The 5,190-nt window shown below is 33.8% G+C and overlaps 1 pseudogene; it reads left to right on the top strand.

Annotated features, from left to right (window-relative positions):
• Positions 1-2,679: 2,679 nt before the first annotated feature.
• Positions 2,680-4,767, top strand: LOC141519260 (hyaluronan mediated motility receptor pseudogene; annotated as a pseudogene).
• The last annotated feature ends 423 nt before the right edge of the window (positions 4,768-5,190 follow it).

The raw sequence follows: 5,190 nt of genomic DNA, 5'->3' as shown, positions 1-5,190 counted from the left end.
TGCTTCTTATTACCTGTGTGACAACAAGCAAGTAACTTATCTTCTCTGGATCTCAATTTCCTCCTCTGTAACATAAGTAATTTGCTATTTTCCTACTGGATCTATCCCTTTCCCGATACTAGGACTTGATTAAAATATTCAGTATCATTGACAATGGATAAGCAATAAGAAATGAAAACTGAAGAATAGTATGTCAGTAAATAGGTTTATCAAAACTTTACAGATAACTTCTCTGAAGCAATCCATTAAAAAAAAACATAGACACAGAATTCAGGGACCCTAATTTTGTAATGTCCCTCAATATGCATTTAGTATTACAATAACACTGCATAGAGTAAGAGGCATTAGCATTCATGTATGGCACCAGATTGCAGTGGCAGCATACTGGCTGGGAACAACAATAGAGAGATTTCCTGTTCTTGCAAACCTCCAGGTTCTAGCAGCTGCCAAGGGCTGCCTCACTACAGATGCCCTTTACTTCTCTACTGCAGATCTATTCCAAATTTGTCCATCATTAAGGACAAGTTTACCAAGGGTGACAGCTTGGGAAAATCATGCCATACATGGTATTTTATCCAGGATTTCCAAAAATAGAACAGGTCAACTTTTATTTCTTTTGCCAGCAGCAATCTTTGAGGACAGCACTTCTTTTCATCAAGTTTAAGTGGTGACCTTTAACACCAAGGGAGCATACAAAATGCCCATCTGCAATGTGTGACATTGACCTTTTCCTAAGAAGTGCATATCAGATGGTCCCTGGGTCGACAAACTGGCTTAAGGCAGAACTAGGAACAGAATGGTATTTTTCATGCCTGTAATCTTCTATCATTTATTCATACTCTATTTTGCCAAAGAGTTGATGTTTTTTCAAATTCCTTATTGATTTTTTCTTTATAGAAAATATAATTCATTTACTCACAATTTTCATTTTTATTCATTTTTTATTAAATAATACAGAATAATGTTATAGCCAAGTTTAATTATGGTTCTGTCATTTTATTATAAAATTTGTATTTTTTCTTTCTTTTTTTAAACACTCTCTCTCTCCCTAAACAGGACTTATTCTTGAAATAACACAGTTTAGCAAAATAAATGGATATATTTCATGTGAGTAACAATGTATATCTCTTGTAATACTTGCGGTCAACTCCATCTGTAGTGGGAAGTGGAGGTATACTTCAAACCTCAGTTGTTTAGATTGAAGAAAAGTCATGTTTTGTACTGAATTTTGTTGATTAGTATTTTAGTGATGGATTCCCTTCTTGTTCATTAGATATTTTTATTCTCTTGGTTTGGGTTATTTCATTCCAAAATACATCAAATAAGCCTTTTCCAGTTTCTCTTTATTCCTCACATTCAATGTTTCTAACAATTTGTGCTTGTTGTAGTTCAGTTGTTTTCAGCCATATCTGACTTTGTGACTTCATTTGGGATTTTCTTGGCAAAGATACAGTAGCAGTTTGCCATTTCCTTCTCCAGCTCATTTTATAGATGAGAAACTGAGAGAAAGCAAAATTAAGTGTAGATGGGGCCAACTATGCCTTATGGATAGAAGCAGATCCTTTCTGACTTAATTATGCCAACTTTAGGATGGTAAACCTTTCGAGAGAATACTGTGATACCAATGAAAGAGGGGCTCATACTAGCTTGATTATTAATGTTTTATTAGGGTTAATTAGGTTAATTGGAACAGTCTACTCACAAGAGGCATCATCCTAAATGTCAGTAGAACAAAGTGACATTGTGGATCCCTGCACCAACCCCAGGTCAGGTTAGGTATTATATAGAAACAGTATAAAGGAGGCATAGAGGGGCAGCTAGGTGGCGCAGTGGATAGAGCACCGCCTTTGGAGTCAGGAGTACCTGGGTTCAAATCCGACCTTGGACACTTAATAATTACCTAGCCATGTGGCCCTGGGAAAGCCACTTAACCCCATTGCCTTGAAAAATCTTAAAAAAGAAAGAAAGGCATAGAGTAAGGGATGGTTCAGGGTCATGTGCAAGTGTTCTAATTAACTAATTGGAACTTTTTTTGCTATTTATCTTTATTCAAGATAGTTTATATTCTCTGTGAATCATAGCTCATGTTCCCATTCTGATTTACCCCCCGTAGAAAGTGATTTGCCTAGAGTTATGTAGCTAGTAAGTGACTGATGCCAGATTTGAACTCACAAAGATGAAGCTTCTTGACTTTAGGCATAGCACTCTATCCACTATACCACTTAACTGTCCAACCATTCTATTTTCTTCATGTAACACATGAGTCTATCTTTGCTTCTATGCTTTTGGTATCACAAAATGCTGCTACAAATATCTTGGTACATAAAGGAGCCTGTCTTCAATTTTTTTTCACATTCTTGTGGCTTATTTGCAGGAAGAGTATACTGGATAAAAAATTTGTCAATTTTTAAAATATAGTTCCAATTATTTTGTGACTGTTGGAATAAATACAAACTTTGTATGAGTGCTCTCTCCTCAAAGTTATGCTAATATTGATTGCTTTTCTCTTTTCTCATCTTTGCTACTATGAGATGAAAACTATTTTAAAAGGCTTTATGTTATTGGTTGCCCATTTTAGAGTTGAACCTAGTCTATATTTTTGTAATTCCATGGATAAACATGGTATTGGACATCCATTGTTTATTCTCAGTGCCTGGGAGGCTACTTCTGGTCATTGACATGTCCTTCCCTAAGACCCTGCTTAAATGCTTCAAAGATCCTTTGGGTTGTACACCATCCCCAGGAGCTTATGATGTCAAAACTTCAGAAATACAAAAAGGACCTGTATTATTTCAGAATCATAATGATTTAGGCATTGTCAGGCAGCTTCTATAGAAAATCATGAAGATCGTGATGATGACAAAGATAGGTCTATATCTACAATAGCAAAAAAAAATCTGAAAACTTTGATATGAAAGACAAAATCTCAAAGAAATATTAAAAAGCTGAAAAAGCTGAAGATACAGGAGAAAGATATATATGCCTGAGTGTGGAATACAGGATAAACATCTTCAAGATCTGGAAGCAGAACTTGAGAAGAAATAAGCTAAACTAAGCATAGCCATTAGAGAAAAAATATTTCTCTCAGCAAATATTGTATCTCTGGACAAACAGGTTATTGAATTAGCTAGATCTAATGAACTATTAAAAATAAAATTTTTTGAAAATGTTAACCAGAAGAAAATAAGTCATCTGAGCTTAGAGCTAATGAAACTGAAGTATAAGATTGAAACAAAGAAGAATATTGTTGAGAAATAAGAAGGGATGGAGCTCAAACTACAGGAAAAACAAAATTTCCTAAGTCTCAGGGAAAGTTTGCACAACAGCAAAACTTATTATTACAGAAAAATGAAAGATTGGAAAAAATAGAAATTGAAAATATCTTGGAATACTTTACAGAAATCAACTCTATATCAGATCAAGAAGAAATATGAGTTGAATGTTGTCAAAATAATCAAGAGATTTTGATCCTTAAGCATTCTCTGGATGAAAATGTGGGTGTTATATCTAAAAAAACTTAAAGATCTGCATACAACATGTCAAGATGTTTAAAAAGTAAAAAGGGGGATTTATCATGCAAGACAAAGAACAAGAACAAAATCTCTATGCTGAGACATTACGATTGAAAGAAAGATTAATTCTAGAAAAACAAGAAAATGAAAAATTAGAACAAAGAGAAAAAAATTGAATTATGTCTGCAACAAGAGTAGGATTTATCTTCTAGTTTTAATCAGAAGCTTTGTCTATTCCATGAAGAATTAGTTAATGAGAAATATATTTTTCAAGAAGAATTAGAAGCATTGAGAAAGCTAGATAAATTGCAACAAAAGGATGAGCAGGTTAAAAGACTCGTGAAAGAGCTAGAACAAGAGTATATAGGTAAAGGTAGAGACTGCCAACTCTTAGAAAACAAGATTAAATAGAACAAAATTGAGAAAAGCAATGAAGCACCCAATCAGGACTCTGTACTGGCAGGAAAAGAACAATGGTACATTACAAAGCCTTGAAGAATCCATTGCTGGATTTGGAAGCCATAAAGGATCAGTAGGGCAAGAGGTGGCAGCTCTTAGGTATGAGAATTCATCACTACACCAAAAGCTTCTGAGGCAGAAAACCAATCAAACTTAAGTAACAAATGCTGGATATTAAATATGCACAAAAGTAAAAAGAATGAAGAATATGCAAGGATGCTTCTAGACATGCAGAGTAAACTGACACTTGAAGAAATAAATGAAACAATAGCTTCTTCTCTACAACAGATATCTGATTTACAAAACAAACTCAAGCAACAAGTGAAGATTTTAAGAATCAACTGGAGATGGAAGAAACAAACAAAACTAGAGAAAAGTATATGGAATTAACAGAAGAAGAGAAAAAATGGTATCTCCTTAATGAAGAACTATAACAAAACAAAACAAAGCCTTTTCAGTAACAATTTGGTGCATTTGAATCAAAGAGATCTTTATAAACTGAACATGATGCCAAATAGGAAGAACTAAATAAACTAAATCAATTATATAAGTTATTGGACCATCAGAATCAAAAGCAAAAAAATCAGACATATAATGAAGTTAAAAGAAGAAAATAACCAGTTCAAATTGGAGGTTTCTAAACTCCTATCTCAGCTGGGGGAAAAAATTTCAAGAACAACTGTCTGAAGCAAAAGGTTTCAAGCAGCTTCATCCTTCTAAAGGTTTTCAGCATGGGAGCAAAGAAAACTTTACCCCCAATGTGCCTTTGAAAGAAGGTAACAGAAAATGTTACTAAGTTACTGTTACTAAGATCCTAAATTCCAGAATAATGAGAGAAGACATCAGAGATAATTTATAAGGACTATTAATAATTTATTGGTTTTTGTGACATTTCAGATATTTAATAATTTAACGATTTGCCTGGTTTTAGCTACATGAAAAGAGTGTGTGTGTGTGTGTGTGTGTGTGTGTGTGTGTGTGTGTAATATTCCATCATCTTTGACTCTTCATAGCCAGAGATTACAGCCCATTTTAGTTTACAAACCTTTCCATTTCTCTTTCCATTCATACTATCACTACTGTAATATAGTAGCCTATATAACTGGTTTCCATGCTTTAGGTCTTTTTTTTCCTTTTTCATTTTTTTCTGTATACTTTCATCAGGTTAGTCTTTAAAAATTACTGATAGTATGCATTCTTCCAGGAAAATCTGCTCCAT

The sequence above is a fragment of the Macrotis lagotis genome, chromosome 3, assembly GCF_037893015.1.
Source record: "Macrotis lagotis isolate mMagLag1 chromosome 3, bilby.v1.9.chrom.fasta, whole genome shotgun sequence".
Lineage (NCBI taxonomy): Eukaryota > Metazoa > Chordata > Mammalia > Peramelemorphia > Peramelidae > Macrotis > Macrotis lagotis.
This window is presented reverse-complemented; position numbering and strand designations above follow the sequence as displayed.